The sequence below is a fragment of the Narcine bancroftii genome, chromosome 1, assembly GCF_036971445.1.
Source record: "Narcine bancroftii isolate sNarBan1 chromosome 1, sNarBan1.hap1, whole genome shotgun sequence".
Classification (NCBI taxonomy): domain Eukaryota; kingdom Metazoa; phylum Chordata; class Chondrichthyes; order Torpediniformes; family Narcinidae; genus Narcine; species Narcine bancroftii.
Window position 1 is genome coordinate 299,782,023 of NC_091469.1, and position 25,514 is coordinate 299,807,536.

A 25,514-nucleotide genomic window follows, 5' to 3' on the forward strand; every position below is an offset into this window, starting at 1 on the left:
TCTTGGAGCCTGTGAAGGTTGTTGGTGTATTTCATCACCCTCCTGGCTTGTGTTGCGTCGATGGTGGGAGGCATGGGAGAGACAGAAGACAGACTTGCTGCATCCTCTGATCTCCTCAAAGGCACAATATCGATGTAGATAGTTCACTTGAGTTTCCTGCTGACAGTAGTGGCTCCCAGGATCTTAAAGAAATTGGACTTAGGGATGGTAATGCTACTGAATTTCAGAGGTAGGTTGTTAGACTTACAGTTGTTGGACACTTACGTGGTGTAAATGTTACTTGCCACTTTCAGAAAGCAGATGCTGGAATCTGAAACCAAACACAATCTGCTGGGGTGAGCAGCATCAGAGGGGGGGTGGGGGAAACGACGGACAATGCTTTGATCCGAAACTCTTCATCAGGATTTCAGGATTTGAGGTGTAGAAAGTGGAATTGAACATTGTGCAATCACCAGCAAACATTCTCACTTGTGATACTAAGACTGAGCTTAGCACAGGGTCCTGTTGAGCCGCTATGGTGACATTCGAGAACTGGAATCATTAGCTTCTAATACTCAGAATCATCTTCATTTGTGTAGGATATATGACTCCAGCCATTTGAGGGTTGATCCCTTGTTTCTCATTGACGTTGGTTTCATCAGCAAATCTTGGTGCCACACATGGTAAAACAGTCAATTATTTCACTGCTGAAGATGAGCTCTTTTGTCCATTTTTGGTCTGCATTTCTGAAGAAATCTGGAGCTGAATGATCATGTCAAAGTCTAAAATGAGCACGAGTATCCACATTGTTACTGAGTAATTTATGGTGAACAATATTATTGATAGCATCCTAAATTAGTTTGCTGATGAGTGACTGGTAAATAGTGTGATTGAATTTGTTCTGTGTTCTCTCCACTCCGCATGTTAAATCCAGTGTTGCAACTGCTCTGGAAAAGCATAGCTAGAGTTGTAACTAATTCTGGAGAGCAAATCTTCAGTACTGCAGTGGGATACACAAAAATGATTCCTGGAATGAAGGGATTAGCATATAAAAAAATATTTGATGGCTCTTGGATTGTACTCCTTGGAGTTCAGAAGAATAAGGGGAGACCTCATAGAGGTATTTTGAATGTTGAAAGGCCTGGACAGAGTAGATGCGGCAAAGTTGTTTCCCATGGTAGGGGATTCATTCTAGGACAAGAGGGCAGAGCGTCAGGATTGGAAGGTGTTAATTTAAAACAGAATTTTGGAGGAATTCCTTTAGCCAGAGAGTGGTGAACCTTTGAATTTGCTGTGATGGTCAAGTCATTAGGAGCATTTAAGGCAGAGATTGATAGGGTATGTGAATAGTCAGGTTATGGGGAGAAGATAGAGGAGTGCGTCTGAGTGGGGGAATAGATCAGCTCATGATGGAATGGTGGACTGGACCTGATGGGACAAAGAGCCTGCTTAGCTCCTATATCTTATAGCCTTATAATATCAGGCCCCATAACTTTTGCTTTATCCAGTGCTTCCAGCCATTTCATTATAATGTGCAGTGAAAGAAATTGGGTAGATAGTTGACCCTCAAGAGTTAGTTGATAGAGATCATCCATTAAAACTTTGGCTGAAGATGATTGCCTTTTTCTTGGTATTTGTCTGCTGGGCCTTGAAGGCTTCCAACCTCCTCCATCTGTTAGCAGTTTTCATCTGATTTGAGATTTGAGCTGATCTGTGGAATCGTTTAGCTCTGTAAATTGCTTTTGATGCTTGTATGTTGTTGGGGTTGGTACTTTACCAGGAAGGCTTCACTTTGGTATATCTAGTCCTTCTGTTGATTCCAGTCCAGTGGCTGTAAGCATTCTGCATCCACATGAATAATTCTCCTGAGAATCTTGTAATTCAATGAGATCACCTCCTAATTGAGTAAGATATGACCATCTCACCCAACCACTCCAATAGGATATCATCACAGGTTTAAGATGGATTTAGGCATCTTAGCAAAGAAATGGAATAATTAATACTGAATTCAGAGTGGAGAGATTAACATGGAAATGTAAGATAATAATTTGGGAAGTGAGTTTGAAAGCAAGTCTGTAAAATGGACAACCAGAGGGAGTTTGTAAATCTTAGTTATGTATATTTCAATGAAAGGAGAAAATTAAATAAGGCAGATGAAATGAAGACACAGGTAGACTCATGAAAATATGATGTCATTTTATTCATGGTATAGTGTTTGGGTAATCATGGGCATGACAATTCCAAATTATGGTAACTCAAATGTTGTTATATTTCAGCCAAAAATAGGGAGGGAGTTGAAAATCTGATAGGGAGAGTTTCATATTGTTGGGAGAGGGAAACCATTATAGCCATGAGGAGGGATGATATTGATTATAAAATGAATCCACCTCTTTTGAACTGAAGAGCAAGAAAGTTCTGTGAGTTAAGTGGCTGGGAGTGTACCACATGAATTTATAATTGAAAAAAATTCTTTGCAATATAATGTGTTAACATTGTCATTGTTTTCTCCAAAATGAGATTCCAAAATTTTTCTTTCACTGATGAATGGATTAATGATGATCTTCTACCATTTCCCAGATGTTGGAACTATTTTCTCACATTTGTCCTCTCATTATAGTGTTTTTGCTATATGTTTCCAGAATTCCAGGAATGGTGGAAGATCATCATTAATGCATCTACAATCTCATTTAACTTCAGATGCAGGAGATCTGTCCCATTTAATTCCTTAAGAACATTTTTTTTATTACAAATCATAATTATTATTTTTGTCTTTCATTCATATTAGACTCAAAATTCTCAACAAATTTTCGATTGTTTGGCTTCCCATTCAGAGACTAATACAAAATATTTTTTTTCTGAACTTCTCAGCTATTTCATGCTAACTTCGCTTGTTTCAATCTTTAAAGACTGATTTAACTTCTGATTTTTTTTCTTTGAACAAATGTAAACAATCTTGCCAACTTTTTAATGTCTTATTAGTTTTCCCTCATTTTATTTTCTTCCCCTTTATTAAGATTTTACTCCTCCTTCATTGGCTTTGAACTCTTCCAGTCCTCAGATATACTACATTTTTGGGCAAAGTTATAAGTCTCTTTTAAAATGACACTATCCTTAACTTCTTTGGTTTGCAGTGATTGGAAAACTTTCTTTGTTTCATGTCAGTAATAGGAATATCCTTTGAATGTTTGCCACTGTTTATTTACCATTTTAATCTAATTTTCCAGTCTACTTTAGGCCTACACAATTGAGCTTATTTATGTTTAAGATTCTAGTTTTTGTTGGTCTTTAACTTAATGTAAAATTCAATAGTTTTTTAGAGGATCCCTTACCTGATAAGGAATCCTTTGTCATTGGCAGACTGGAGAGTAATCAGGAACGTTTGGAATCATAAAATAATTGGGTAGGGTAGATTCATTCAGAGCCAGCTCTTCAGTGCTTGACGTCCTGTTTTGCGGAAACTGCCAAAATGTTTGGCCTGGAAGTCAGCCTGAAGGAAACTGAGGTCCTCCATCAGCCAGCTCCCCACCATGACTACCAGCCCCCCCACATCTCCATCGGGCACACAAAACTCAAAACGGTCAACCAGTTTACCTATCTTGGCTGCACCATTTCATCGGATGCAAGGATCGACAACGAGATAGACAACAGACTCACCAAGGCAAATAGCGCCTTTGGAAGACTACACAAAAGAGTCTGGAAAAACAACCAACTGAAAAACCTCACAAAGATTAGCGTATACAGAGCCGTTGTCATATCCACACTCCTGTTCGGCTCCAAATCATGGGTCCTCTACCAGCATCAAGCTTCCATTGAAGTACTCGAGATGGCAGAGGCCAACAGCATTGAATCCATGCTGCTGAAGATCCAACTGCGCTGGGTAGGTCACGTCTCCAGAATGGAGGACCATCGCCTTCCCAAGATCGTGTTCTATGGTGAGCGCTCCACTGGCCACCGTGACAGAGGTGCACCAAAGAAGAGGTACAAGGACTGCCTAAAGAAATCTCTTGGTGCCTGCCACATTGACCACCGCCAGTGGGCTGATATCGCCTCAAACCGTGCATCTTGGCACCTCACAGTTCGGCGGGCAGCAACCTCCTTTGAAGAAGACCACAGAGCCCACCTCACTGACAAACGACAAAGGAGGAAAAACCCAACACCCAACCCCAACCAACCAATTTTCCCTTGCAACCGCTGCAACCGTGTCTGCCTGTCCCGCATCGGATTTGTCAGCCACAAACGAGCCTGCAGCTGACGTGGACATTACCCCTCCATAAATCTTCGTCCGCGAAGCCAAGCCAAAGAAGAAGAGATAGATGAAAAACATTTTCTATGTTTTAGAACATGAAGGTATGATACTAAATTATAAACCATTTAAGAAAATAAAAGCAGCCCGTTATCACAGGTTTTTCAAGATTGAATTGCAAAGTAATAATGCAGATGCAGCACAAACAGAGATGAGGAATCTGATGTTCATGATGCAATGGAATAGTGACATGTATTTAAAGGTCTAGATGACCTACTTCAACATCTATGCTCCTAATCCAAATTTGATACATAACTACATTTATATTAACATTTCAAACAAGTGAACATGTCTCTATCTTTCAGCGATTGGCATTGCATCCAAGATTGAGATAATTTGGCACTGAATCTAGATTTCCAGTAGAGTTTGTTGCTAGTGTGGAGTTAAAATCCCTTAGCATCGATGTGCGTTATAAAGATAAAAGTCGATAATTAGCAGTTTTAAGTTTACTCTATTGATAACATCAATGCAGTTATTTAGGCTGTGACAGATATTCACATCACGTATGCTTGAATGGTGACAATAATAAGAAAGGAAAGCTAGATATCCGAACCTATTAATGTTGGAATTGCATAACATTCCAAGCCAGGTGAGCATTTATTATCCTTAAGCAAACTGGCACTGATAAGACAGAGCAATTTGTGAACCAACTTTTACATAAATTGAGGAGCATTATTTTTCAAAATTCCCTAAGACCACAGTATCCCTAGGGCAGATTGTAAATGTGATTTGTGAAAGCCTGGATCAACCTCATAATTGTTGCACGTGAGAACAACATTAAACAGGCTTCAGGAGTGTAATTTGGAATAAGAAAATTTTATACCATAATATTTTTTTCTGTTGATTGAATATATATTTCTACAATAACTTTAGTTGTTCAACATCGTCATTTTCTATTGATTAATAGCTAGTTTCCACATTATCAGTCATTTATGATTGCTAGGATGAGGCTATGATGCAGGCTATTTTCATAGCCTTACAATAAATGTCCATATGACTTCTCAGCAGCATTTCTGCACCTGAAATAGAGTAACTATTGGGTGGTGTACTCACCCATGATGTCATAAAGTTGCAAAGCATAGAAACAGGCCCTTTGGCCCACCATACCAAGCTTAGTTTTTGAAATTTGCTCCATTAAACCTTTGCCATATAAGCTCACCATGCACCATTTCTATTGCTTCACTGGAGCCAAATTTCAGAAGTTGAGTATAATTTGCACACAGTTTACTGACTATCATTTACTAACTAAGGTGGTATGGGTTGTGCAGCAGTTAACATAATATTATTACAGCACTAGCGATCGGGGTTAAAATCCGGTGCTGTCTGTAAGAAGTTTGAACATTCTCCCCGTGTCTGCGCAGGTTTCACCTGAGCACTGTGCAAAACGTATAGAGGTTGTATGTTAATTGGGACTAATTGGGTGGCATGGACTTGTGGGCTAAAAGGGCCTGTTTCCCATGCTGTACGTCTAAAAAAATGGGTATGTGAATGAGGACTTGTTTCTATTTGAGTAGTCAAAGAACAATTTCTAAAACATTGCAGACATTTATTTTATACATATAAGAATGCAACAATATGAAAAAAATGCAGTGCAGTTAGACAGGTTATTCAATGTTGATTTGTCTTCACTGGGATTAGTACCTTTCCAAATAACGTCAGAAGGAACATAGCACATCTTTTAAATTTTAGTGGAGAATTTAACTCCTTGCCACCTTTAGTCATTGTCACTTTGGCAGCAATGTGCCTGAAATTTGAGGCATTAAATGGCATTGTAAGTTTGCAATTAGGATTCAATTATGATTTGTTTGCTTTCTTACACCAACTGGAAATAGGCAGTGTAGTTATTTGATGATATTAAATTCCTTGAGCAGGACAGAAGCATTATGCTACGTTGGATGAGGTGAAAGCAGATGACAGTGGCACAGGTAGTAGTACGGCTGTCTCATAGCTCTAACGATCTGGGTTCAATTCTGACATCTGGTACTGTTTGTGTGGACCTTGCATATTCCTCCTGCAACTGTGTTGATTTGCCCTGGTGGCTCTAGTTTCCTCCCACATCCAAAATAGATGAGCGTTGGTAGTTTAACTTGCCACTGAAAATTGCAACAAAATGTGGATGTGAGAGGGAAAATGTGAAGCGAGTCAATAGATATGTCGGAGGAAATAAAATAAGATTTGTGTCAGATTAGTGTAAATAGTGTATGTCTATGAGATGTATGGCTCTTCCACTATGACTCTAAGTATTACCCGAATTATATTAAGGATGCATATAAAAAAGACACTTTCCTGGCCTATTTAGAAGGATCATCAATTAATTCTATTTTTGTTAGAAATGGAGTTCCATTTGTACCTCTTGCAGATATGAGGAACCTTGGAGCTTTTATGTACATTAGGGACCTTTATTGACATCCGATATGGACATCCAGATGGTTGCGTGTGCCAGGGAGATTGAGCAGAGGGCCACACTCTTGCCTACTCCTGAGGTTCAGTACTTAATGGAAGGGGGTGAGAAAAAGTCTATATCAGAAACTACATCCATATCTGTGTAACATATTGTAAAACCTCTTCTCATCATCCACTAATTGAGGGCCAGTGCTTCTAGAGGTTATGTTTCACACAGGAGATTGGAGAGATCTGTTACAATCTGTAGGAACTGCAGCCACAGAGCAGGACTAGAAACATATTGCCTTGAGTTTCCTATAGTAGGATTCCTCCATGTTGCAGCAGTTTTTAGGTTCTATGTACCATGAGTTGCAGCCTACCATGCCTCCTGGAAGTCAGAAAGGATCTGTGTTCCAGGAAAGCATAATTTCCTCTCCTTTAAGGGAGGAGAATGCAGTTTATGCAATAGACTTTGCAAACATTGAAATACTTCCCCTGATCCAAAGAGGTATGAATGATGGAGCCTCAATAAAAGCGAGCCACCTTCATTAGTAGGAGGGATTTCTCTGATTAGGAGCCAGTTGATTGGTAAGTTCATTCAGCCATCATCATCAACTCCAGGTTCCTAGGGAACATTCTAATGCCTTTATCTCGTGACAGTCCACTTTGCCGTAACTTTTCTTTCACCTCTAATGTGGTAGTGATATTTGCTGTTGCATTTTCTCGCCTCCCACTGCCCCCTTCTTCTGTTTATATAGTAAAAAATGTGTCATCAAGTGTCATACAAATGTGTGGTTGATATGCTTGCAATAGTTGAAGAGCTAGGAGTTCATAAAAGTGTTGATAAGTGGGCAGCAATCTTGCAATATTGTTTGTTATATCAAGGTGTGATGAGACATATTATTAATTCTTTCCTGACATTGCTAGCAAACGAGTTTCATGAGGCAGATTATGCTTTTGACTACCTACAATGGAACTGAAACATGAATGATAATTTATCATACATTTTGTGCATATGGTTAAGGATGTATTTCTAACTCAATGATTCTGGGATGTGTTGATAGCAATTTTATAAACAAGAATAATGTTTGAGAGGTAACACGTTGTTTGATGGATTCTGCCTCACTTTATATTTAAAGTGGAATTTAAAATGCCTCTATAGTCAAAGAATATTTTTTAAATATTCCATTTCTTTTTAACAACATTACATTGTTTTGACTTTGTACTCAAAGGTTACTAGCGTGAGATATATTACAAAAGCTACAATAATCATGATTTAAGTAACACCTTTAAAGGAGCAGAAATTCTCTAGGGGCTTTACAGAAATATTATCAAAGGAAAAATTAACAAAATCTGTTCACATAATTTTCCCTATAAATATGCTGATCACAGGGTGGCCTTTACTTATTCAGCTTCTGTCCTTGACTCTGCTGGATTTTCTTGCCTGACATGAGATGTGCCAATTATTAGCTCCTGTAGTGGAAAATGAAATAAAAATCCAGGATAAATAGTTTCATGAAAACCACCAATTATACAAAATGGTTTATGATAGTCATCAGCTAGGATGCTCTTGACAGAATATAATCTGGCCAAAAAAAAGTGAAATATGAGTTGAAAATAAGGTTTACAACCAGCGAGTCTCCCATTATTGATGCTAGAGTTAGCAGTGGTTTATAGAACAAAGCAATCAAAAGAGTGTTACTTTGTTCCGACTTGTGAGCTGACGACACTGACATCCCCATTGGGTCTTTCGTTTGTTGCTATGGAGAACTATTACAATTCTCTTAATCAGACGTTTTGAATAATTGCACAGCACTTCAATACTCAGAGAGCTGAGGGGTATTTTCTTCTGTGATTTATGATATTAGTCACACTATACTCGACAGCATTTTCACAACAATCTTAAACTATGTCAAAGATCACATACAGCTTAGGGCCACCAGCATTACTAGGTTTTGAAACCATTCTGCAATCATGAACTCTCAAATGTAGTTCTATTTTTATACTAATATTTGTTTGATCATTGCCATCTGTTGAAAATTCTTATATCTTTACAGACTGCTGTAGTTTCATGATTTACCAAAGGTGAAAGAACAGTTCATTTCATTGGAATTTTCTAATTTTTACTGCTTAATAGATGATCCAATCTATTCTTAAGTGGTAGATCAACACAGTCTGTAAGACAGAGAAAATTTACAATTACTGGCTTGTCACATTAGGCTAGAGACCAAAAGGAAAAGTGTAATCAGTCCAATTAAATATCTCTAAATTGAACCTGGTTGGATTTATTTAAATTACAATAATTATTATTGTTAAGAAAATCACTAAAACATCTTGAGGCTTTTTATGGGAACTTTTAATGTTTATATGATGATTAAGATGTTAAAGTCACATTGTGTCCCTTTTATTGAAAATAAAAACATTTTTTTAAGAAAGGAATAGAAGTTTTGGGTTTCTGTTAACTTGTACAATGTATTTTAAGAACCTAGAATCTGAACCCACTGAATATTTTGCTTTTTTCATTACAGTCTCTGTGCTTACATGAAGAAATGAATGAATAAACAGAGAAATGTTCCAAAATAGTATTATTTTTCAGCTAGAAGATTAAATCTATATGCACAAACCTGCCTAACTGATTGGCAAATCTATTGTGTTAGAAACCAGCAGCACTTGAGAAACTGAAGACAATGAGTAACAGAATTGCATGCTGCATATCACCTGAAGAAAATAAATAATGAGGTTGATGTGCACTAGTTGCTAAAATTGACTATCAAATGTGACATCATTGTTAGCAATTGATGTTTCAAAGCAGAAAAAAGTAACATGGAAGGAAAATTGATCTCTACAGCAAGACTTCAGCTGAACAATGTAATTAGAGGAGTAATACTGCATAACTCTCATACAAAGTCCAAAGACATGAAAGACCATGCAAAATGCATCAATACACTCCTCTGATGTTATGCTTTTATGGATAATATGGGATACATTTGTTAAAATGCCAGCAAATCTTTTCAATTAAGCATGCCCATTGATATTATGGACCATAAAGCCTTCCGGCTTTTTTAGGATCTCCTCCTTGTAGAGTCGTACATCTTCAAAATTTCAGGATCTCAGATTCTCAAACATCTTCATGAACTTCAAATTTCAGATTTATTGTCAGAGAACATACACGACATCACATACAACCCTGAGGTTCTTTTTTTTTCTGCCAGACTTAGCAATTTCTATAACTGATAAATTACTTGCTGTAATTTCTCCTTTCTCTTTGCTCCTTTTCGACTAATTTATCTCATCTGAATCAAGTATTTGCGCAAAGCTGAATACAGGAAGAAACTAAAGCTTCAATGATAACATCAGACACATATATCTCTATTCGCAATCTTTCCAAAACACTAAGTATATTTAGATATAGCCAATATGTGTTAATTTGCTTCAGATCAAAGACATTTTAAGGTATACTCTCAGTCTTATGGCCCACAATTTTACATTACTTTCATTTCTAACACATAAAATGAAAAGAGAATCCTGAATTAGCATTAGAGTAGAAGATCTTACATCAGAGCTAGCCAGTTATAACACAAGCAAGAAAAGATGGGTTATCTAATATTGTTGAATTCAATATTGTATATCAAAGCAGAAGACTTGTGTTGAAATTGGCTTTGTTGGAGAAGTTTTGAAAGTGAGAGCCAAAGATGTTAGAATGGAAAGCAGCCACTCAGTTTTTCCAGCATGGAAAACACCACATTGTGATGTAGTGCACATAAATTTGCAAATGAATTGATGCTTCACTTGGAAGGATGATATTGAATCCAGCAACAGACAAATAATTTAGTTTTCTCCCAACCATATATGATATCTGATCTGCTGAATATTTCCACCATAGAACACCTATAACATTGCTGTCATCTGGACAACTTTGGTCTCTGTTTTGTCATGACATTCCTATTGTTCTCTTCACACTTCACCCTCATTTTAAAGCCTCATTTTTCCAGTTCTTATTGAAAGTCATTGATCTGAACCACAAACTCCATTCCTCTTTCCCTAGATGATGCCTGACCTGCTGAATATCACCAATATTTTCTGTTTTTATTTCAAGCGTCTACAGTTTTCGTTTTTTCATAAAGGCTGGAGAATTAACTTCAGAAAAGCTTCTTCAAATACTTGTCAGCAATCCGTTGGTGGATTTCAGCAAAATTGTCTCCTTTGCCACTATTAACATATGAAATACAAGCACTAAATCACTCCATGCTGACTGTCGTGGTCTACATTAGGCCAATAGAACATGCTAAGAGTTTCAAGTCAATATCTCTGCAGAATTGAACAAAATTTTCCATCAATGCAAAGAAGGAGATGTCAGGAAAAGTGAGGAAAAAAAACACACTGTTGATCTCTATCGTGCATTGAACATTACTACTAAAACCCAATGTCATCTTCAGAATCTTACTATGAAAACCCTTTTAGTTGTATATGTCAAGAAGTTTTATGGGTAACTTTTGACAGCCATGGAATGCAAGGTTGTTTGCAAATTTTCAACTTCTTCAGCTCTTGTACCTTCCTTGGATCATGTTAATCTAATTTAAAATTGTGAATTTTCACAAAATATTCACTTTCTCAGATATTCATTGATAACAAACACGTGCAAGTTGAAAATCCTGCCAACGGAAATGCGCCATTTAAAGGTCAATCAAATTGAAGGCTGCACCTTTACTGAGGAGCCTAGTGGAAATATTTTGGAAAGAGTGCTTCGATGAATATGTAATCAAACACAGACTATTCAGGCTTCAGGCAGTGTTTTAAAATTAGGACAGTTCATTCTTAGTTCAAAAGGACACAGAACAATACTAGCACTTACAACACGTACAGCAGAAGAAAATGACGCTGACCTCTCCTTTCACATCCAAAGGAGGAAATGCTCAACACGAGCGTAACAATCAGTAGAAAAAGCATTTCAGGAGGCAGCTATCAGAGGGCAGTGAGAGGAGTGCTCAAAAGGTTATGACTTGGCAGCAGTATTTAATTTCCTGAGGAGAAGGCCAGAGTAATAATCTCCTCTATCCCAATTTTGGGAAAGGAAGACAAAAATAATGCAGGTTAGTTACAGATGAAATGTCACAAACAAAAATCAAATAGACTGCCAAACAAATGATTAAATTAGCTTTTTTGAAAGCAAAGTTTAGGACATTGTCCAAAGTGTACAAAATTACCCTAAAATTTTGCTCTTTAATGCAATCTCTCTTTTAGGTCGCCCAAAAAAAAATGGTGATATTGCGTAAAAGGATTTTTGAAACAGCACGAAGGTACTTTATATCCAGAATGTTGTGCTGGAAAGGAATCTCTACATTTCCCGCAGAAAATCATTATGAATGCCAAGGGAATCAGTGACATTGGTGAATCCAGAGTGAGGGGTAGGCCTGGCTGGACAAGGTGGCAGATTTTTTTTGGATGGAAATGGGTTTTTAGGCATGCAGAATTTCTTATTCTCCACTGCATTCAAACTAATTTTAATTACTAATTTTATCAAAAAAGCACTTGCAAAATAAACTTGATTTGGATTGATAAACTATGTTACCTTAAACCATCATCATGGCTATGCCATTCAAAATGTGACTCTCACTCACCATATGAATGGAATGATTTATTGTGAATGATTGTATAGTCTGCAGCTAACCACATTTTCATCTTTGTTGTAATCATCCGCTGTTAACAGAAATAACATTCTTTGCAGATGTGCAAATGTTCCAAATAGCATGTTGAAAAATACTAATGCAGAGATCCATAAACTCATAGAAGATAAATAATTCTGGTGAGGAAATGTACATATTATGTGCCATCTCAGAGAAAGTTAATAAGGTTATTTCAGCCTAAAAAGTTGTTGATTGTAAGTTAAAGACAGAGTAAACAATATTGTGGCCAGAAAATGGAATGGAATGAACGGAAAGGTATAAATTAGTCATTAGTATAATCTACCACATCCATGTTCAGAAGTATGTGGGGAACATGAAAGTCTGGAGATGCTGTGATTGCAGTAAAAACACAACAAAATGCTGGAAGAACTCAGCCGGTCTTTTCGGCAAAGCAAACATATATTGCTGATGTTTCGGGCCTGAATCCTGCTTTGGGTGTGAGCCTGAAGAAGGGCTCAGGTCAGAAAAATCAGCAGTGGATGCTCAGAAGAATGTGGTCTCAAGCAGATATCTATAACAGCATATAATGCACTGGCATTTATTTTATTCAGCAATATATTTTACAGATTGAATTGAAATCCAAAATAATGCACACAACATAGATTTTGTAAGCACAAAATCAGAGTAACGAGACACAAAAAAAACCCAACATAATTTGAGTTTCTGTGAAGTTTTGTACTAACTTTAAAAAGCATTGTATTGGATGTAACCCCTATCCTTAAAACATCGGGTCATTGGAGTGCAAGAAACCTAAGAAGAACACCCAGTGAAGCATTAAAAGGGAATATGAATTGTGTAATTGAAGCACTCATTCATTATGTAACTTTCATTCAAATATAATTGATTCTGTAACAGGGTATAACTGGGAATGAAACAGGAATGATGAAGAAGAATGAATTAGACCCAAAAGAAAAAAAGGGAAAGAGAGATCGAATGCACATGAGAAAAGTAAAGGCATTTTTTTTGTGTGTGAAATAATTTTCTAACTGAAAAAAATGAGATTCAGCTCTTTAAAATGTTCTTTTTCTGGCTCATGGAGGTTGTTTTTACTATGATATTCAGCATCTTGGACAGAGTTTCTTCCTATGGTAAGGTTAATGGACAATTAATACACAAATTTATAAAAGTAAGAGGAGACAGACAAAGAGCATGATGAAAGGGTATGGGTATTTGGTTTAACTTGAGTAGGATTCTCTGGAGATTTGCAATGTGTAACACATTTCTCCTTAATTTGTTAGCTAAATATTAATGATGTGTATTGTTAACTTTCAGTTAAACTTATTTCCCAGACATTTTGGTTAGTGGTGGATCTCAACCTTTTTCTTTCCAGTCACATACAACTTTATATATTCCCTATGCCATTGGTGATCTATGATTGGTAAGGGATTGCTTAAGGTTGTATGTGGGTGGGAAGAAAAAGTTTGAGCAATCGTACCTAATTTACCCGTTTTGTGCAAGGTTTTGTAACTTCAAAGGAAATGGGCTAATGACAATTTTTCATGAGCAAAATATTTCAGTAACAATTGGGTCTAAAGCAGTGATTCTCAACCTTCCCTTCCCACTCACATAGCAATCCCTTACTGAGCACCAATGACATAGGGATTACTTAAGGTGGTATGTGAATGGAAAGAAAAAGGTTGAGAATCACTAGTTTATAAAATATACAACTGTATTGTAGAATTATGCACACTGAAGAATATCTTGAGCTCTGTACAGCATTTTCATCATTTTCTTTTGAGTAATCTTTAGATGTCAATTTCTTAAAAGAGGTTAATATTCTACCCAATCATAAGTTCCCAGTACTGTAAATCATTGAGAGTCTTCTCATTTGATTTACCCCAGTCTTATCTTGGCACCTTCTTGAACTGCATATTTTATGTGGTAAAATATTTCTATTATGTGATTCCAGTCTTTTGGACTCAAATGACAGTGAAGGAATGGAATCTTGCATATAACTTGGAGAAGATTAGTGTGAGGCATTGGTCACAGGATTGGAAGGCACTGTGGAAGAAACCATGGTGTGCCAATTCACCTTTCTTTTAAAAGCTGCACCAATCTATTTATTTATTTATTTCTGATTTAGTCATGCAGCACAGTAACAGTCCCTTCTGGCCCATGAGGCCATGCTGCCCAAATACCCCGATTAACCTACAACCCCTATATGTTTTGAAGGGTGAGATGAAACTACAGCAACCCAGAGAAAACCCATTCAGACACTGGGAGAATGTACAAATTCCTTACAGATAGTGGAGGATTTGAAACTCTGTCAATGGCACTATAATTAGCGCTGTGCTAACTGCTACGCTAATCGTGGCACCCTTGTATTTTGTGTGTTTCTCATCAAACCAGAGATGGAGTAACATTTGCACGCCAATCAAATTTGGTATTTTCAGATCTAATACTTTAACTTGCTATTCCAATATTTTCTGGCTCTCACTTCAGCCACTTAAGGTAAAGTAAATTTTATGAAGCCAGTGTTATAGCACACACTCAGAAGTTTCTTGTTATAAATTGATGTAGAATTGAAGAAAAAGCATATTTTAATGTGTACAGCTTTGTGTGGTAATTTGGTGTAGAATGCCTTCTCCTTACAGTGCCATTAATTTCAAAAGCATTGAAATTAGATAGGTTTTATGAATCACACGATTCATTATGTTCCATTACTTGAATGATTCCCGTGTAGCTTTGAATATCTCAGTAAGTTATTTCCTGAAAAACCCTGGATAAAAATGTAAAGATGTTATGATATTTTTCTAGATAGAACTGTACAAAAGAAGCAACAATGAAAAAATATATACAATACAGGGGCATTCTTTCAAATTTATTATTTGGTTCTCCTCAGTTGTGTTTAATGATCCAGCAGCAGTCGGGTCCTGTATTAACACAACTTGCTTTGTGAGTTCCGTACATAGTATGAGCAGGGATGTACCAAAGGTTTTTGCACTGCATGCATGAGAATAAGCATTAAGACTCTAGTCCTGGAGTTGAATCTTTGGTCTTTTAAATCAAAAGGAAGAAGGACAGTGTGGAAGTAAAACACGAAAGTCTGCAGACACTGTGGTTGAAGAAAAAACACAATGCTGGAGAAAGCTCAGCAAGTCAAACAATGTACTTGATATAGAAAAGATAAAGGTAAAGGTTTCATTATTGTCTGGTAATAATGCATTTAGAATGTAACATACATAAAAATTCTTTAACTTTTTGTCTACTGTAAAGCAGACAGAGAGTTGCCACATCGCCCAGCACCCCTCACAGAAACCTACATCACCTGGCAGTCTCCCCTCCAAGTACTGACCAGGCCTGAGCCTGCTTAGCTTCCAAGATCAGACAATCTCAGATATCAACATCAGGGCTAAAGATATATAACCAACATTTCGGACTTGAGCTTTCATTAAGGTAAGTGTGGAGTATCATGCCTAAGCTTTTCATTCAATCAAAAATAAAATAATGATGTTTGAGCCGCTTCTTGTCAGAGCAAGCTCACAGTAAATTGAAAGCAACATTTGATATTTAAGATGAAAGTGAATCTCTCTTTTCTTCTCTATCTCAAGTCTCTTTACATGTCTGTTGAGCCTCTATTAAACCTGAAACAGTTGATCCACATTATCAACATCTATCAATGCACAAAGAGATAATTCTACTTTGATTTCAATTTATTTTCATTCATTACACACTTGAGTAGCGTGCATGAATATATGCATTAGATATTAAAATATGCATGAAAATCAATATGCTTCTGTTCCGCCCTTGGAGCCAAATAATTTACTATGGTTTTACGCACCAACCTAATTGAAATAAAAGGCAGCTTGCTAGAATTCTCCCGCATTAAATATAAGATACAAATATCAAATACTTTCCATGCAGACAATCAAAGCCATATAATTTTCATTTCTCAATTAATTGTTTCTGAAGTACTTCAGATACAACAAAGTCTGTCAAATGCTATTGATGTTAAAAGAATAACGTGGTAAAATTTACTATGAAAACTGTGTAATTGTGAAGCTTTCGAACACAAAAGCCTTGTATGTCTTTTTTTAAAGTGACATAAAATATTTTGCATGATAATGTCAAAGTTCTTTATGAAATTACGTTGCCAGAAATGTTGAATTGGGATAACTGTAATTTAAACTGAAAGTACTGAAGCAAAGATAAATGTTCCTTAGTTTATTGGATCCAACAAAAATAACATGTCATTCAATGACTGGAGTTATTTTATTTCAATGGATTTAATTTGTTAAACATGTTGTTGCTTATGGGTTAAACTTGGATTCCAGGATTGGACATTAGAAACCAGATCACAGGATAACATATATTTTGGAAGGACTTAACATTCAAATATTATACTTCAAAAGTGATTTCTTTATAACCTATTGCGAAAATAATGTGATTCACTTGATCTTTGACAAAGATTGTAATTATGTCTAGCTCCACAACGTAATCATAGAATTAACTATGCTAGTTACTTGTTTAAAAAAGATACTTTCTCATCTCCCAAACAATATTAAAATTGAGCCTGCCTGTGGAAAGCCTTGTAGAAGGGACCAAACTCGCAATTATTCACCATCAGGTGCAGAATGAAGATCTGATGTGCCCTAAGAGGGGAAGGAAGTTAGAGCCTATTCAGACCTGTCAATGTTCAGACATCCATTATAAAGCTTCTATGATTTTTGGCTCAATATTTCCCTCTCCATTGTTGCAACTTGATTTCTGTGGATCCAGCCCTGCTATTAGCAGCAGATACACCGACAAAGAAGCATAATCCATTTGGTCTCACCTCACCTTAAAAGAAAATGGTGGTGTGTCGGAGCTGCAATAGCAGCACTGCTGTTAGGATCTGCAGAGAGTGGAGACCGAAGTATCAGCATTCCTCCACAGGGCTCTACTGCCCAGTCCAACTACTGCTGGCTCTATATGGGCTTTAAATGGCCTGTTAAAGGAGCTGATGATGGTTTATTTTAAAATCGCACGACCGCAGGGACTGGGCCCAAGATAGTGGAGCCTATGATCAGCAGTGGCTATGAGGGGCTCCACACTCTAGAGAAGTGGAGGACTGGCTCAAGAAATCTGGGAGACCACCACCCGATTGAGAAGCTGAGGAGACAACCTCTGGGGGGGATCCTCTTTTGCTTCTCTTTCTCTGGCTCCAAGGAGCACTGGGCAATTTTTTCTGATAGTGAATCTTTGCCTGCCTTACAGTAACTAAAAGAAATTTCGTGCAATAACACATTTTCTGTTTTATTACTTATAATAATCGTGAATCAGAGACCCAGTCATAGAGTTGTTCAGTTATACTTCATACATGCATGTCATTGGCTATGAAATGCCCATCTATTTTAATCCTATTTACCAGCACTTACTGAGTTACCTTTTTATGTCTTGGCGATTAAAGTGTTTTTGTTGATTCTTCTTAAATGTTTCTTTTCAAATCTCTCTTAAAGAGATTCCACCACCCTCTCAGGAAGCGCCCTTCAAATTCTGACCAAAATCTTCCTTTATATCCTCTGTTAATGCCATCAAATTAACTTAAAACTTTCTCTTGGATATTGTGGTTCTCTATAAAATTACATAATTTAAGTGTTTGTTTAACATTATATCAGCATGTTTTAACAAATCATATCTATTGATATAAAATAATTCCATTTGTTTGATTTAATGAACACTTGTGTCCCCCAGTTAAATATGCCTTTGCTATATTATCTACCGCAGTGTTTCCCAAACTGAGCTCCACAGAACCCTGGGGTTTTGTGGAAAGGCCTGAAGATTCTGTGGAAGAAATGACAGAGATATATTTGTTTTTATTTAAATTACTTTTTTTTACCTTTAATTCCATTAGTTTCCGGTAAATAAGATAAGATGACGGACGTAGTCAGGGGAAGATGCACGTGACCCACCGCTGATGCTCACCTCAGCTGCTCAATTTCAAAATACCTGCCCCACTGCTCCAATCGCGCTGCTGGAACTAACCTGCTTCTGCAAGATGGGAGAGCAGGTAGAGGGGAAACCCATTCATTGGCGTGACTCATGTGGTTGCATCATCTTGGATCTGGTGCCTTGCTTCTCGTTAAAACAAGTGGCGGTGTGCACGGCACGGGAGCGCAGCGGGCTGCCAGTGCTGGAGCGACCACCAGTACAGGTAGGTTGTCCCACTCCTGGTCCAGGGTCCAGCGTCCAGCTGCACATGGGTAGGGGGAGAGACTTCCCTTAGGAGCCAGATGCTTGATTTGGAAAATAAAAAAAAGTGAATGACAGGTGAGGAAAGGCAGCCACAAGAACCCTGTGACAATGGATTTGACGAGGATGCTGGGTGGATGCTGTCTTGACCTGCCCTGGAGCTTAAAGGACAACAAAGAAGTTATTGATAGTCTCAAAAACCTGCCGATGCTTGGTCTTGGCAGTAATAGATCCTGGAGCTTTATATGCTAGTGCTGTGGGTGGGGGTGGGGGGCACAATAACTCATTTGGGGGGGGCATGGCCATGATGCCAATGCTTTTAAACTGTATTTGAAAATTGAGGTTCCACGATTTCCAAGTGCTCCACAAAAGAGTTCTGTGAGCAAAAAAGTTTGGGAAGTCCTGATCTACTCCATCTATGCTCTCATAATTTTTTTCTATATACCTTTATCAGGTTTTCTGCTCAAAGAAAGCATAACCTATCCAGTCTCTTCCTTTTATTTTTATCCCATTCCCATTCTCCAATGCTCTCTATAACTTGAAACTAACATGTTTTCTCTGTTTACCAGTTCTAATGAAGGATCTTGGATTTAAAACATTAAGGTTGTTTCTCTTTCCACAGCTATTGTCTGACCTGTTAAGTACAGTATTCTCAGAATCTTTTGTTTAATGAGTAACTTTCCCAATTGTTATTCTGGATGTGTGTGAGAAAATTCAGAACAGAAATTATCAATGAGAATTTCCAAAAAGTAAATCAGAAAATGTAAACTGGAGAGAAAACATTCATAGTGTAAAAAGATGGCTGATTTGCAATCAGATTATATCATAATCAGTTTAAGACCATTGCCAAGAGTAATATAGAAGTATTTTTCTAGGTAGAGGGTTTTAAAAGTATGAAATATTGTACCTGAAATGATAGTTAAATATATGAAAACATTAAATAAGAATGAATATTTTGAAAAAAAGTCCAATTTAAAATTGGGGAAAAAGTGGTGGCAGTTAAATAAATAACTCTTGCATTGATCAAATAATCAGAATTGTATGAATATTGCATAAACTTTGGGTATTGATAAACTTTCTCCCTGAGCTTATAAAAATAGATTAACATACAAAATATTTGATAGCAGAGAAGGCATGACTGTGGTCCAATATTTGATGTTTTATTAAATAGAGGTGTTTTTTTTTTCCACAGGAAAAAAGAGATTGGGAAGAGACAATGCATATTCCACTAAAATGGTGAGTAATTCAAACAATTAAAAATTTAAATTTGGACGTACTGCACGTAACAGGCCCTTTCAGCCCCAAGCCCGTCCCACCCAATTGCATCCAATTGACCTACAACCTGGTATGTTTTGAAAGAGGGGAGGAAAGCGGAGCACCTGGAGGAGACATGGGGAGAAGGTACAAACTCCGTACAGACAGCACCGGAATCCAACCTCAGTCACTGGCACTGTACCGCTATGCTAACCATGCGACCCTGTGCTCATCGTGTACCAGTGCTTCTGATAGAACTTTCCATTTAGACTCATTCCCCTGCTCTTTATCATGTTTAAATTTAAAATGATTTGAATAATCTATTCTGCTTGTTCCTTTTGGAATACCATGCAAAGTTTGTATTTTCATGGACTCTACCCAACTGGAAAGAAGTGAATTACCGTGTCCAAGTAAATTTATGCTTTGTGAAATTTTAGCCTAAGGCTGGAAATAATTGACTAAAACTCTGGGATATGAAGTCTTAACATTATAAACTTTAGGATTCTGCCAGTTGTTTGTGACAGGGAGGCATGGAAGTCATCTATCATTCTGTCAGACAAAGAACAATGCAAAAAGGAAGAGTTTAGCAAAGCATATATTACAGGAAGGCGAAGTTGCCTATGTAATTTAAAGGAGCTTTTCATAATGATGCTTCCATAATTAAGACATCTTCTATAATTCACTTATTAATCTCTTCAAAGATTAATCTCTTCAGTTTCTAAACTTTTTTGGGTGCAATAACATTTGTTAGCTTCAGTTGTTCCAACACCATCGTATCAGTTAAGAGACATGCTAAAATCAATAACTCCAAAAATTGATAATGGTGACGATGGAACTAGAATAAACCAACACTCATTCACTGTAAGAAAACACCATGTTAATTGTAGCATCCAATCAAGCAGCTTGTGGTCGAATAGAAGTTAAACCTAACTTGTATTGTTTAAAGATACATTTCAATTCTTAAAGGAGAACTGCAATGCAACTTCAACCAGGACTGGTTGTGTTCGACAATCCAAATCAATTGGCAAAATTGAACAAGACTGCATTCCAACTGCATCACTTGCCTCCAACATTGCTCAATTTGCCAAGTCCTGGTTTTGCTATTCTGATCTTAAATGTCCTTTTCAAAATTATGCTTTGGGTAATGTAATATCCTGACCCATCAAATCAACTGAAAGAGAGAATAAAATCATGAAAAGAATAAGTTACATAAATAGTAGGAAGATTAAAAAAAGATGAATGGTTATCAACAGCATGAGTGTACTTTTCAATTATTCTTTGTTTCTACATTGTTTCATATATAATCAAATGCATTAATGTGCATGTACAACCATCTGGCATTGGATATTCTGAAAACTATACAATGCAATAGATGGCAATAACACTGCAAAACCTGATATACTTCTTAAAAACAAACTTTTCTTTTCCACCATGGATAACAAATCAAGTTGTACAACATAACATATTGCTGCTGTATTGGAAATAAATATTTTGTTCTTTTTAAGCTCCATCATGTGTATCTGTCTGTCTTGCACACTCTTGAGATGGCCCAATTTATTTCTCACTCACTATTCCTAAGTCCTTTGTGAAAGAAGCATGGTTAAAATAGATTGCCATTACCTTTATCAAGTGAATTTCTCCAGCGTGGTTTACAACAAAGCTGAAAGAGCTCAATTATATTTTTATAAAAATACGAGATAGTTATTGGATCCAACAGGTGAAGTATCCCATGATGTTCAAGATGATGTTCAAGCTCATTTTCTTAGGCCCACTTTGCAACCTCACTGAACAAATCCAATCCTCTAACAAAGTGATAGGAGTTTCATTTTTGAACTATTGGCCTCATTATGCTCATTATGTACAGAATGACATTTCAAGAATTTCAGCTTACACACTAGTCTTCATTCAGCTGAGCTGTTGAAATGTATCTCTGGTCTTCTCTGGACACTACAGGGCTTGCAGTGTTTCTTCAACACTTTTGTGTATTTACTCCAATCACAGAGTCTGCAGACTTTCTTGTTTCTTATCAGCTGTAAACCATATTTTAAAATCTGTATTAAGGTCTGATTGCATTATTTTATTCAGGTTCATTCAGGAGTCTGATAATGGCGGGAATTATCTGTCCTTGAGTCTATGGGATGTGATCTCACACTCATGAATCTTCTTCCTGATAGAAAGAGAGAGAAGAGAGTGTGGCAGCATGGGATGATTCTTTTAATTTGTTGGCTGTTTTTCCAAAGAAGTAAAAGTGCCAGTGTGCTTTCTTGGTCATTGTATCATTTGTCATTGGACCAGGACAGGTTGTTGGAGATGTTTACTCTTAAGCTATCTACTCTCTCATTTTAGCACTGATCCAAATTAGCAAGTGAATTCCACCTCCATATAAAGGTCTATGGCCAGCTCCTTTGACTTTCTGACATTGTTGTCCTGGCACCAAGGTACTAATCCCTCTATCTCCCTTCTACAATGCGACCTGTCATTTGAAATTTAGTCCACAAGGGTGGAGTTATATGTGAATTTATTGAAGGAGTTGGAACAGTGTTTATCATAGGTGTACAGGGAGCTTGTTTGTGGATTGTCACCTTGTCGTGGTGGAGAAGCTTGTTTGGTCCTGTGATCCCGACAGTGATGCCATCTGGAGCTAAGCTCCTGATAGGGTGACCCATGACAGTAAGGTCAAGGGTGAGATCCCTGACAAAGAACAATCCAACCAAGGATTGTTGAAGTAGGCAGACGAAGTTACTTTGAACTCAATGGCGGATGAAGGCGGACAAAGACTGCAACAAATCTATCATCTCTGATCGTCGTGGTTTAAGTTAGTTAGTAGATTTGTGAAGTATCGTGTGCTTCTTGGAGTGCCACATCAAGTAGTTGTTAAACAAATACACGCACAGGCACCTTTGCTCTGTGGATCAACGGAATGAAGGCCATCATGCTCAACTACAAGGGAGACCTACAACAGGGAGTATAATAGTGACATGAAAACTGATCCCTACATGTTGTTTATGGTCTACTTGGAAAATGTTACAAAATGTGGAAAATGCAAAGTCTTCCATGAAGAGATTAGAAATGGTGATTGTAAAGAAGGACAATGATGAATGATCGCATTATGTACAGTAACCAAAATTATTTTCACATGAACAGATTCATCAGTGTCAGCTGGCTTTTAACTAAATTAGCTTGATAAGAAATACAGAAGATGTTTAGTAATATAACAGTAGAATTCATACTTTGAACAGGAAATTCTTTAGCTAAAGAAAATAACAGATCTATTTATATTTTATAAACTATTAAGGGAATTTTAACATCTATCGAAAGGTGGGTGTAGCAACAGTCAGTGATTTAGAGCTACTAAAAATGTAAGGATATTTAACCCAAACAGACTACAAATAGTGAACACCCTCAGGTGAGCTGGGTTAAAATTTTGGCATGGTCATTAAATGGGCACAGTTTTTCTGAGCTTTCTCTAAGCTTTTTGACAGTGAAATCAAGATTGGTGTTTTCTTACATTCATTGAAATCTTCAGAGATACTGTGTATGGCAGATGTTTCACAAACTTTGGAGAAGATATTGTTAGAATGAGATTTTAAACTAATGAATATATCTTCATATGTGCCAGACATGCATTAATCCAATTCAAAGTAATGCATTGTCTTCACATGGCTTGTATCTTTTCTTGTCTTGTCCATCCTTAGAAATCTATTGGAAAGAAATTTTTAATAACTTTTTGACTGTATTACAGAGGGAGCTATGACCCAATCCAATAACTGCTCTTTGCGGGGTTATTGAACCAGACAAAGGGAGTTTTTCTGTACCTGTGAAATGGGTTGTGACCTTCTCTACATTGTTGGCTAGAAGAGCCATCCTATACAAATGGAAAGACTCTAGACCTCCAACAGTGTTTCAATGGTTCTCTCATAGTATGTCCTGTTTAAGTTTAGAAAAAAAATAGTATGCATTTGATGGTATGCATCAGTGAAATTTGAAGATACACGGTGACCTTTTATGTCTTATTTCTATTTGATGTAAATGTTTTTAATGTGATTAGGTGCACTCACTTTTTCAAATGAGATATAGTCTTATCTTTGTTTTTTGATTCTTGGTATGAATCAAAAGCTACAAAACATATATGACCTTCAGGATAAGGATAAGTTATTCAGATGTTTTTTTTGGTTAGTTTTCGTTTCTTTTAAAACATAATAGGTTAGGTGGGGTTTTATATATATATTTTTAATGCCTTTTCTGTCTTTACCCAGTGCAGAGGAGGGGGCACCGAGTTTATACTGTTTGAAGTTTTATCTTGATACACATATATGTGATATTGTATTTTCAGTTTTGCTCCCTTCATTGTACTGTATTTATTATTTAAAAAAAATTCAAAGATTTAAAAAAAAAGAATGTGAGTTAAGTTTGTGTGTCCTTTTGCTCATTTTCCAAACTTTAGAGATGCCAAGTTGCTAACTGTACTTTGTAGATTTCCTAGGTCATATTTCCATAGCTGCTGCTTCTCTGCAACACAGAGGGACCCACAGGAAGACCATATTTATCAACAGCAGAAGCATCAGGAATAATAGAAGCAGAACCTCGTACTTGTGGCTGCACATGAAAGCGGGAAACTGAGATCTTGGCCAGAAGGAAGCTGTACTTGTCATATAAGATGCACATGCAGAAACCAAACTTGCTGAATTCTTAAATAAACAAGCTCAAAATTCAGACTTATTGTCAAAGTACATATGTACAACCCTGAGATTATTTTTTCCTGTGGGCCAGGCAGTATTTCTAATGGTGGGTAGTGCAAAAACTGTACTCAAGAAAAGAGATGTAAACAAAAGGGAAAAAAGTAATAATTACTAATATTATAACATCTTACTTAAATCTAAACTTACCCCCACGATGCACAAATATATCTGTGTGTGTGTGTGTGTGTGTGTGTGTATGTGTGTGTGTGTGTGTGTGTGTGTGTGTGTGTGTGTGTGTGTGTGTGTGTGTTACCCAAACCATTACAGCTTAGACACAATTCTGGAAAGTCAATTCAAAGTTCAGTCTTAGAAATCATGAGTTGAAACCCAAAACCTTTAAGCTGATGTTCACAAGTAATTATGAAATAGGGAGACACTGCAAGATCAGACAGTTCAAAATCATAATCCTTATTGAGTTGCTTCCATGGAAATATTCTTTCATATGAATGATTGTCACAACACCCCTCTCCTTTTCAGAGGAAACAAAATGTGTAACTTCCACAATGTTTTCAAAGACCCATGCAGGGGTCAGATGAAATGACCATCAGAATGGTCATGATCTAATGAAACAATTCTCCTGCTTCTTTTACCCAGATATGGGTCAATAAAAAATTACCATCAGAATGGTCACATGGTTCACTGATTTCCCTGACAAAGAGAAACAGCAAAAGTGTCCATTTCTCACAAAGTCACTTCATTTCTAATTTTTCAGATGACTTGATGATACTATTTCAAAACATGACTCATAAATCAGATAACTTCTCTCTCACCAGGTGTCCTTTTCTAGATAAACAATCCATTGTTCTGGTTTTCAGTTAAGAGCATTAACTCTGTTTATGTTTTGGACTTAGATCCTATGGTGTCTGGAAAATGTCATGTACTCTGTGTATGTTTTACATCCTGAATCAACCCCCCAAAGTAACACTAAAAAACACAAGCTTGCTACATGTGTTTGCGTGCTGTTGGATGCACACAGCAGTCAAGATCCTTTTCATCATCTTC

At 37.0% G+C, this 25,514-nt stretch overlaps 1 long non-coding RNA gene across 1 annotated transcript; it reads left to right on the plus strand.

Moving 5' to 3' along the window:
- The first annotated feature begins 18,209 nt into the window (after positions 1–18,209).
- LOC138751869 (uncharacterized) lies at positions 18,210–24,379 on the plus strand. The gene is made up of 3 exons (XR_011350236.1): positions 18,210–18,481; positions 19,712–19,755; positions 24,248–24,379. It is a non-coding gene; the product is annotated as an uncharacterized lncRNA (long non-coding RNA).
- The last annotated feature ends 1,135 nt before the right edge of the window (positions 24,380–25,514 follow it).